General features: G+C 42.5%; 1 pseudogene; it reads left to right on the forward strand.

The window, feature by feature from the left end:
- The first annotated feature begins 203 nt into the window (after positions 1 to 203).
- Positions 204 to 8,476, forward strand: LOC114111707 (T-complex protein 11 X-linked protein 2-like; annotated as a pseudogene).
- Positions 8,477 to 11,566: the final 3,090 nt, after the last annotated feature.

Raw genomic sequence — 11,566 nt, forward strand, 5'->3', positions numbered from 1 at the left:
TGGAACCATGAGGAATCCTTCTGAGAGAAATTGGCCAATGCCTTTGCATCTGAGACTAAACTCAGTTTATTCAGCTCTGCTAAAGTCCAAACATAGCTCCTGCCCTGTCAACATAGTGGTCTTTCATGATCTTAAATGATGTTTGGGATTTAGATTAGGAACCTATATCAACTCTCTGGGTAAAGAGCAAGTTGCTCACTTAACCTGCTTATAGTCTGGAAGGCAGGATTAAGGAGACAATGTACAAGCCTTTTGGGACCATCTGAAAGTCCAGCTATCAAGTACTCTGGCTGACTTCAGGTGTGCTCTTGAACTCTTAAAAGAAATTAAGCAGAAGAGTAATCAACTTCCCATTTGTGGATATTAAGTCTCAGTTGTGGCATGGGGGATCTTTCATTATGGTGCATGGGCTTTACTTTAGTTGTGATGCATGGGCTTCTAAGTCCATGCTGCAGTTCATGGACTTAGCTGCCTTGCAGCAGGTGGGATCTTAGTTCCACCGAGCAGCGATCAAACCCATGTCCCCTACACTGCAAGGTGAATTCTTAGCCACTGGATCACAAGGAAGTCCTTTGATTTTTTTCATTCCAGACCTTTTAATTGTTCAGTTCAGTTGCTCAGTCGTGTCCGACTCTTTGTGACCCCATGAATTGCAGCACGCCAGGCCTCCCTGTCCATCACCAAATCCCAGAGTCCACCCAAACCCATGTCCATTGAGTTGATGATGTCATCCAACAATCTCATCCTCTGTTGTCCCCTTCTCTTCCTGCCCTCAATCTTTCCCAGAATCAGGGTCTTTTCAAACGAGTCAGCTCTGCATCAGGTGGCCAAAATATTGGAGTTTCAGCTTCAACATTAGTCTTTCCAATGAACACCCAGGACTGATCTCCTTTAGGATGGACTGGTTGGACCTCCTTGAAGTCCAAGGGAGTCTCAAGAGTCTTCTCCAACACCACAGTTCAAAAGCATCAATTCTTCTGTGCTCAGCTTTTTTTATAGTCCAACTCTCACATCCATACATGACCACTGGAAAAACCATAGCCTTGACTAGAGAGACCTTTGTTGGAAAAGTAATGTCTGTGCTTTTCAATATGCTCTCTAGGTTGGTCATAACTTTTCTTCCAAGGAGTAAGCGTCTTTTAATTTCATGGCTGCAATCACCATCTGCAGTGATTTTGGAGCCCAGAAAAACAAAGTCTGACACTGTTTCTACTGTTTCCCCATCTATTTGCCATGAAGTGATGGGACCAGATGCCATGATCTTCGTTTTCTGAATGTTGAGCTTTAAGCCAACTTTTTCACTCTCCCTTTTCACTCTCATCAAGAGGCTCTTTAGTTCTTCTTCACTTTCTGCCATAAGGGTGGTGTCATCTGCATATCTGAGGTTATTGATATTTCTCCCAGCAATCATGATTCCAGCTTGTGCTTCCACCAGCCCAGCGTTTCTCATGATGTACTCTGCATATAAGTTAAATAAGCAGGGTGACAATATACAGCCTTGACGTACTCCTTTTCCTATTTGGAAACAGTCTGTTGTTCCATGTCCAGTTCTAATTGTTGCTTCCTGACCTGCATACAGATTTCTCAGGGGGCAGGTTAGGTGGTCTGTTATTCCCATCTCTTTCAGAATTTTCCACAGTTTCTTGTGATCCACCCAGTCAAAGGCTTTGGCATAGTCAATAAAGTAGAAATAGATGTTTTTCTGGAACTCTCTTGCTTTTTCCATGATCCAGCAGATGTTGGAAATTTGATCTTTGGTTCCTCTGCCTTTTCTAAAACCAGCTTGAACATCTGGGAGTTCACGGTTCACATATTGCTGAAGTCTGGCTTGGAGAATTTTAAGCATTACTTTACTAACATGTGGGATGAGGGCAATTGTGAGTTAGTTTGAGCATTCTTTGGCATTGCCTTTCTTTAGGATTGGAATGAACACTGACCTTTTCCAGTCCTGTATCCACTGTTGATGAGAAACAATTATTCTTGAGGCTTCGTGAGTGGCGTTAGTCTTATAGAGCCCACCTTCCAGTGCAGGAGAAGTCAGAGACCTGAGTTTGATCCCTTCGTGGGGAAGATGTCCTGGAGGAGGGCATGGCAACCTACTCCAGTATTCTTGCCTGGAGACTCCATAGACAGAGGAGCCTGGTGGCTACAGTCCATAGAGTGGCAAAGAGTTGGACACAACTTAGCATGCACACAGGCACACACAAGCTTCCCTTGTACATATGGTCCATTACTTAAATAGATGATGTGGAGGAACTTCCATTTCGTTTGTATGAGATGGAGCTTGAAAGTTGAGATCTTGCTGTAACTGCACAGTATATCATTCAACTAAACAGATTTTCATTTAACTCCCATTAGGTTTTCTGTGTTTCAGGAGCATATAGATACATAAGAGAGTCCTTGCCAACAAGAAACTTATACTTTTGAGTGAAGATGTTATTTCTGGTGATACTTAAAGATTTCTTTGCCTATCTCATCTTTTTCCTTTGCAGTCAAAGAATCTAATAATGGCCTTATCCCTTATTAGGAATATCTCACCACCACAAGGCTATATTTAAAATGGATAACCAAGGACCTACTGTATAGCACATGGAACTCTGCTCAATATTATGTGGCCACCTGAATGGGAGGGGAGTTAGGGGAAGAATGGATGCATGTATATGTATGGCTGAGTCCCTTTGCTGTTCGTCTGAAACTATCATGTTGTTAATTGGTTACCTAGATAGAAACTAAAAAGTTTTTTAAAAAGAATATCCCATTACCTTGTGATGGTATTTTATATTTTTTGTATCTTGCATTTTTTGTCACATTGTTATTTTTCTTCCTATCTTTATCTCATTCTTCCCAGAAAATAATATGGCACTATGGTTACTACTAATCCCAATGAAGGCTTAAATTGTGATTGGCTCCTAGACAGATAAAAATAATATACTCTATATGCAATTTGGATACCTAGTTTCTGGAGATGCAACAGACATATGTTGGTATGCCTTTGCCTTAAGGAGATTGCTCATTGGAGAGTGTTTGGGGTTCTAAACAATTTGGCTTCACTGATTTTCTTTTCTGGGCAGATCTTGCTATCATTGCTATTACCACACCAGAACAGCCTAAGAGATGAGATTGTAGGTATGGAGGCGTTTGATGAGCTCCTGTCGATTAGTGTTCCCTGGAGTCAGGAGTTCTCTGGCTTTCTCAGGATTTGGACTTAAGCCTCCTGCTTCTGGTTTTCAGTCTTATTCTTACAGTAGCCTCAAGACTTCTCCATCTATATAGCACTGTAGATAAAACATCTAGGTTAAAGATGAAAAGTTTCTCCACAGTGAGGGACACCCAGAGAGGTTCACAGAGTTACATGGAGAAGAGAAGAGGGAGGATGGTAATAGAGGTGACCAGGATGAGATGAGGGGGAATCAAAAGAGGAGAGAGCAAGCTAGCCAGTAATCACTTCCTTATGCGCGCTCCACAGTCCGGACCTCTCAGAGATGTTCATGGAGTTACACAGAGAAGGGAAGAGGGAGGAAGAAGACAGAAGTGGCCAAGAAGATAAAGGGGGGAATCAAAAGGAGAGAGACAGATCCAGCCAGTAATCAGTTCCCCAAGTGTTCTCCACCGTCCTGAACACACAAAGATATTCACAGAGTTGGGTAGAGAAGAGAAGGGCGAGGGAGGAGATAGAGGCGACCTGGTGGAGAAAAAGGAGAGTCCAAAGAGGGAGCGAGCAGGCAAGCCAGTAATGTTGCTCCCAAGTACAAATGGGTACTGAAGATTGGGTTCTTAAAGGTACAAAATTGATAACAAATACCAAAAGGCAAAGGTTAAAAATATAGAGTAGAGGTTGGATTTTCAAAAATACAATATGAAAGTAAAAAAAAAAGTCACAAAATTATAAAATATATATATATGAAGTTTGCTTTAAAAAAATAGGGTCTCTATTTTTTTGCAAAGTAATAGTAGGTTATAAAAATGAAAAATTAAAGGAGTAATAGAGGACTTAAAAAAATCTATAAAATTAAAGAATGAGAGTATAAATAGTAAAAATACATCTAGTACTTTCTCTGGTGGTGGTGTGGGTGGTGTGAGGTCAGTTCATTTTCAGATAGTTCCTTGATCCGACTTATATTTCTCAAGATCTATAGGCCCCTTCCTATGTAGTCGGTACTAACTACAGGGTTTTAATCTATTGCTCCAGTCACTTCCAAGGCGGTTCCCTCTGGTTTAGCTTCTTCTGTTTGCTGGTCTCTTCAGTGTCTAATTTCCGCCCTGACACAAGGGGGCGGTAGTGGACACTTTTTTAGGCTCACTTGTTCAGTCGTGCTGTGGGGAGGGAGGGACGCTGCAAACAAATAACACTGGCGTGTGCTCGCAGTGTCTCAGCCACACTGGGCCTGCCCCTGCTCACAGTGCATGTGCCCTCCTTGCCCACAGGTCTAAGCTGCTCAGGTTCAGGTACTCGGGTAGTCCTCAGAGGTGCAGACTCAGTTGGGCCTGCGTTTTGTGCCCTTCCCAGGTCCGAGCAGCTCAGGTGACCAGGTGTTTGGCTAGCGCGGTCGCTGCAACTTATCACCTCCCCTGTCCCTGCCGCTCAGTTTTCTGGGGGTACAACCGGCACACCTTCTCAGGCGGATGTTGACCGTTCAGTATCCCAAGAAGTCTTAGTTACCAACGAAGCCTGCTTGCAGTTTGGTAGCTAATGCCTCTCTCGGCCGCAATTGCCCCCTTCCGGCTCTGACTGCCCTCGCCTGCCTGTCACCGGAGGGGGATGGTCTGCAGCCGCCTAGCTCTGCTCAGTCCTTTGTTACTGTGATCGGGCCTGACGGTGTCTTAGGTTAGGGCTTTTCGCGTAGCTCTAGTCAGTCCTTTGTTCTGTGCGCGGGCCTGGCGGTGTCTTAGGTTAGAGTGGTAGTTATCCCACAGTCTGGTTTGCTATCCCAAGTTAGGTCCCTCAGATTGCCCTTGAAGCATTCAGGCCAGATCCTTACTCTAAGCAATGCAGCCCGCGCCTCCGTGCCCAGCCCCCGCTTGCTAGTGGCGGGTGCAGGCGTCTGCGCTGCTTCTCCACTGGGGGAGTTACCGTTGGGCACATAATCTGTGGGGTTTAATTATTTATTTATTTTTCCTCCCGGTTATGTTGCCTCTGTGGTTCCAAGGCTCACCACAGACTCGGCAGTGAGAGTCTTTCCTGGTGTTTGGAAATTTCTCTCTTTTTAAAGACTCCCTTCCCAGGAAGGAACTCCATCCCTACCTCTTTTGTCTCTCTTTTTATCTTTTATATTTTTTCCTATCTCCTTTCGAAAACAATGGGCTGCTTTTCTGGGTGCCTGATGTCCTCTGCCAGCATTCAGAAGTTGTTTTGTGGAATTTTCTCAGCGCTCAAATGTTCTTTTGATGAATTTGTGGGGGAGAAAGTGGTCTCCCTGTCCTATTCCTCTGCCATCTTAGGACCACCTCCTAAGAGATGAGATTGAAGAAGCTCTGGACATAGAACTCCTCAAGCAGAAAGCAGAGTATAAGGCCCTGGATGTCCCTCATCTCTCCAACTGCATTCTTAATTTGATGACCCTGCTGTGTGCACCAGTACAAGAAGCAGTGCTAAAATGAGAGACCATAATTACTAAGGTGAGAAACTAGATGTACTGTCCCTGAACTCAGTCTTAGACACTGCACCAGAAAACTCTGGGCCAGCTGGGTTATAGCCCCTGGCTTGTGTAGTCCTTCTATACTGCAGAATGGATTAATACTTCTATTGCTCCTCTCTGGTTTATTGCCTTTTATTTTCAAAGGACAGATTCTCAGAACACTTTTGATGATCTTCAGATCATTTGGACACTTTCTAAGAAATGATCCTGTTAAGACACTGGCTTCCCAGGTGACACTAGAGGTAAAGAATCCCCCTGCCAATTCAGGAGATGCAAGAGAAGAGAGTTCAGTGCCTGGGTTGGGAAGATCCCCTGGAGAAAAAAAATGGCAACCAACTCCAATATTCTTGTCTAGACATTAAAGTAGAGTAACTGTTTCTTTGGGAGATTTCAAACAGCTCTTTTGCAGATATTCTCCCATGTATCCTAATTCAAACCCTGTGGAGGGACAGGGATGAGGATGATCCATGTTTCACAGATAGAAGAACCAATACCCAGAGGTAAAGTGATAAACCACATGAGTTGGAAATTCAACCCCCAATGTCCCAAGTACCCACAGAGAGTTAGAATTTTGGTCATTTTTCTGAGATGGAGTACCTACGGTGGAAAGATCCTTCTAACTAAAAGGTCAGAAGATGTATCTGTTCCTAGCTCTGAAAACAACTCACTCTGTGGCCTTGGGCCCCTGGTGTAATGTCTGTATTTGTAAATTGAACTAGGACTGCGGTTTTTAAAGCCATTTTTAACTCTAAGATATTGTGATTTTAGGACTCTTAGCTTGAGTTCCACCTCATCCCACTAGATTTCCTTTCAGAGTGTAAACATTTGATTTTTTCCTCCCTTGACAAGGGCATCTTTCATGTTCTGGACCTGATGAAAATGGACATGGTGAACTATATTATCCAGAGCCTCTGACCCTACCTGGAGGAACATTCTATCCTTTATGAATGAACTAAATTCCAGAAACTCCTCAACAAGCAACCCAGTATGGTCAAAATTTAAAGACAGAAGAGGAGTACATTTGACTTTGGGTCTGATTTCTTACAGTGATAGGGTATTTTCTATGTTTTTAAATAGTTTCTCCCTATTGGGCAGGTGGCTAGGACATGGGGTAGGAAGAAAGAACGTTTCTCCAAGACAAAAGATGTACAAAATAATTTATTTATTGAGGAAGAATATATCCTCAAGCCTTAGTTTTCAAGCCTTGGTATTTCAAGGTATTTACCTATCCTTTCTATGTCATAGATCTCCTTGACTGGACCACAAAATGGCTAACAAAATTCAAGTTCTCCTGACTCTCCCAGCTCCTCCAGCATGACCCATTCATCTCCACATTGGGGAGTGGACAACCCACAACTTCCCATTTCCACAATGGTGCTATACCAGGGGTACCTGGACCTTCTTCTCTGGGATCTTGGCAGTAAAGAGTTTCCCGAGGTAGGAACATATGTTAGAATATTTCCTTTTTGTTTTGTATTCAATACCTTTACTAGAACACTCTTCTGATAGCTTGCTTTTCCCTGCCTCACCAGACTCTGCTGATGAATAGAATCTGGCTGTGGGATATGGATTCCCAGTTGAAGCAGTTAACCATCTGGCCTCAGTCTTGCTAGTGGCTGGAAGTTTCTCTGGACATGTTTTATTCAACTCGACTGAATTTGTAAATAAACTGAAACACATAACCAAGGCCCTGACAGACGAATTTAACTCCAGGTAAACTTCATAGGGGCACCCCCGGTGGCTCAGTGGTAAAGAATCTGCCTGCCAATGCAGGAGACTCACATTTGATCCTTGAGTTGCGAAGATCTCCTGGAGCAGGAAATGGCAACCCACTCCAGTGCTCTTGCCTGGAGAATCTTGTGGATTGAGAAGCCTGGTGGGCTACAGTCCATAGGATTGCAAAAGAGTCAGACACGACTTAGCGACTAAATAACATGAACAAAAAACTACCTAGATCTTTCTCCTAGTTGAAAATAATATGTAGGGTTTGAAACTTAGGCAATTAATGTATTGCTGCCTTATTCTTTATCATAAACCATGCAAAAGACCTTGGGCATCATCTGCAAAGGTCGTTGGTGTCTTTCGATAAATTGTATTAAAGTTTGTGATGGAAACAAAACCTATTTCCAAGGAGGTGAGTGTGGAAACTAGTTTGCTATGAATGATTCAGTACTGTGTTTGCTTAAAATGAGTTATTATATACTTAAATAAGTGACACTGGATTTGTGTATGTATATCCAGAAGTTGATCCCTTGGTCAATATGTATCCATAATTTGCTTCATGCAGGGCACCGAAGCTAATGTACAAAGAAGAACTGGAGGTTCTGATCTCAAAATATTTACAATTCAATTGGTGAACTAGGGAAAACAGCCACAGAAAATGCTTAAGAAATCTTAAAACCGAATTTGAATAAAGTTTATGGGACTAAAGAATACTGAGTAGTTCCAAGAATGGAACTGAACCCTTGTCCAATTTGTTTCAATTGAAGTGGAAAATAGTATGAATTAGTTAATATGTATGAGTTAGTTGACACCTTGAGGGTAACAATAAAATGATTTCAAATACTGCGTCCTCTGTTAATGGTACAGAACTGGAATTCTTTTGTGAGTGGACCTGGCTTCTGGTGTTGGACTCTCTGGGCTTTGCCCCTATGCCAAGGCCACTCTGCTTTCTGTCCTTCATTATCTAGGCCTGAAGAGGCTATGGTGAGTGTGAGTGAACAAATGTCTCAGAAAATCCATGAATATCTCAAAGACATGGGCCTAACTGCCCTGAGTAGGGAAAAGAAAGCTTTTTTTTTATAAGCCAACTTCAGATCATTGCCAGGAAAGAGAACTGATTGTAGCATCATTGTTAAGAGTCATATGGTGGTGATGGGGAAGGGTGGCAAGAATATGGAAGGTGAGAAGGTGGATACAAGCCTGGAAGTCAGTTGTGAAGCCATTCAAAGCTGGAATAATCATTGGGAAAGTCTTTTGGCTTTAGTTTTCTTATGTATAATGTGCATAATTGAAGTAAATCTCTTTCAGTTTGAAGAGTGAACATATGGTTTTAAGGTCATCTAGGATGTGTAACTTGCAGGGGCTAGTACTGAGTGACTCTTGGTCATTCTGTAACCATAACCCAAGGCTTGTGATGGGAAACACTTTCTCTATCCCATGCTTTAAGTTACCGTGACAGTCCCTACTTCCCTCTAGGGAACTGATGCTAATATAGGCTGCAGGATATATTCTATGCTAGAATGGAAGCAGTGAACTTGACCGCCTTGCTTCTAATTTTTCTATCTTGACATAGTCTGACTTGGCTATGTGGACCCAGACTTTGTACACTGGCTGCAATGTGTGTCCTTAGAATTTCAAGTACAATGTCTAGGATCCTCTAGTTAGGTCATGCACACCTGGAGCTCACTTAGCACCACATTAACATTATGAACAGCCAGAAACTTATTGGCTGGACATCTTTGAATAATGCTTTGGGAGCTTGATAACATTCCTTCTTCCAAAAGAACAGAAAGAAATCTCATTAATACAGTTTACCTAAATGAGTGGGTATGTCAGTGAAAATCTCAGTTAATTTAAACGTTGGCTAACAGAGAGTACAAGGGCATTGTGAATTTCTTTTGGAAAATCTTTGATCTTTCCAACTCCCTTCTTGCTCGCAGATCAGCGGATCCACTTGTTTCTCATAGGTTGTTTGGTTCACGGGATGCAGAATCTCTGCTAGACCTCTCTGCTGTCCTTATTCTCATCAAGGGGGAGTTAACAAAACTAGGTTGGAAGCTTTTCAGTCTGATGTGTCACAATCATCAGGTATTTAGCCCCTATTATGATGAAATCATAGTTTTGCCAAGAAAATGCACTGGTCATAGCAAAGACCCTCTTCCAACAACACAAGAGAAGACTCTACACATGGACATCACCAGATGGTCCACACCGAAATCAGACTGATTATATTCTTTACAGCCAAAGATGGAGAAGCTCTATACAGTCAACAGAAAAAAAGAAGGGGAGCTGACTGTGGCACAGATCATGAACTCCTTATTGCCAAATTCAGACTTAAATTGAAGAAAGTGGGGAAAACCACTAGACCACTCAGGTATGACCTAAGTCAAATCCCTTATGATTATACACTGGAAGTGAGAAATAGATTTAAGGGACTAGATCTGATAGATAGAGTGCCTGATGAACTATGGACGGAGGTTCATGACACTGTACAGGAGACAGGAATCAAGAACATCCCCATGGAAAAGAAATGCAAAAAAGCAAAATGGCTGTCTGAGGAGGCCTTACAAATAGCTGTGAAAAGAAGAGAAGCAAAAAGCAAAGGAGAAAAGGAAAGATATAAGCATCTGAATGCAGAGTTCCAAAGAATAGCAAGGAGAGATAAGAAAGCCTTCCTCAGCGATCAATGCAAAGAAATAGAGGAAACCTGAGCACACATGCACAGGGCAGTGTGGCACAAGAAGCTCTAATGGGAGTTGGAACCCGCTTTGCTCTTTGTTTATCGTCTCTGGTTGAGTGAGTTAAGGGGTCATCTTTGCACATTTCTGGACTTTTTGTTTAGGTTGAGGTGAAGCAGGGCTGAAAGAAGTCCTTTTGAGGATTGTTTGAAGCCACTGGACTAGATTATCTTGAAAGATTCCTGGGTTATTTTCTTACAGTGGCTGTAAACATTACCATGAACCTGGTGGCTTAAAATAACACACATTTGTTCTCTTCTAGCCCCAGAGGCCAAGTACAAAATCGGCTTTACTAGGTACAAACCAAGCTTTCTCAGCAAGGCCACTGTCCCTTCGGCAGGCTTTCTCTAGGGGAGAATTTCTTTAGTTGCCTTTTTACATCTAGAGCTGCATTATTATAGTCCTTGCCTTGTGACCCATTCATCCGTCATCTGAGCCAACAGCATAGTATCTTCCTTCAGTCATAACACTGCCCTCCTTCTTCTGTGTCAAATGTCCTCCTTTCCTCTTTATAAAGACACACTATTACATTTAGGGCTCACCAAGCTAATCTCCTGGTGGCTCAGACGGTGAAGAGTCTACCTACAATGCAGGAGACCTGGGTTCGATCCCTGGGTCAGGAAGATCCCCTGGAAGGGATTGGCTACCCACTCCAGTATTCTTGCCTGGAGAATTCCATGAGCAGAGGAGCCTGGCGGGCTATACTCATGGGGTCACAAAGAGTTGGACACGACTGAGTAACACTTTCACTTTTCGCTTTCAAGATAGTCTCCCCATCTCAAGATCCTTAACTTAATCACATCTGCAAAGTCCCTTTTGCCAAATCAGATAACATTCACAGATTTCAGGCACTAGGGCATGGATATCCTTAGAGGTCACTGTTCAGCAGACAACAGTCTGTCTTCTGACCCCTGCAAAGATTCAGATCCATCCATCATGCAAAACACATTCATCTCATCCCAATATTCCCTGAAGTCTCAACATATTACATATCAAGTCCAGAATCTCACCTGCAAATCATTTAACCAGATATGTGAGAAACTGGATATGATTCTCCCTGTGGCAAAAATTTTCTCCATCAGTGGGTCTGTGAACTAGTGAAAAAGTTACCTCTTCCCAAATTACAGTAGTGGGGTAGGTATAGGATAATATACCACTCCAAATGGGAGAAAATGAGGAAAAGAGTTATTGATTCCAAGCAATCTTGAAATCCAACTAGGTAAACTCCATCAGGCTACAAGGCCTAGAAATCATCTTCTGTTTCTGGAGATTCTGGCCTTTGTGCCTGAGGGTCTATACTTCACATAGAAGATTCTGTACTCAGAATCATCCTTTCATTTTTCTTGAATGATACTACATGTTTGAAGCTGAGTACTTTTTATCAATTTGTTTCCTGCCTGTAAGTTTTTAGGAATCTAACACCCTTTTTCATTTATATGCTGAAAATTTGCTTATAAAATGGCAAACCAA

The sequence above is a fragment of the Ovis aries genome, chromosome X, assembly GCF_016772045.2.
Source record: "Ovis aries strain OAR_USU_Benz2616 breed Rambouillet chromosome X, ARS-UI_Ramb_v3.0, whole genome shotgun sequence".
In the NCBI taxonomy this organism is placed as follows: Eukaryota; Metazoa; Chordata; class Mammalia; order Artiodactyla; family Bovidae; genus Ovis; species Ovis aries.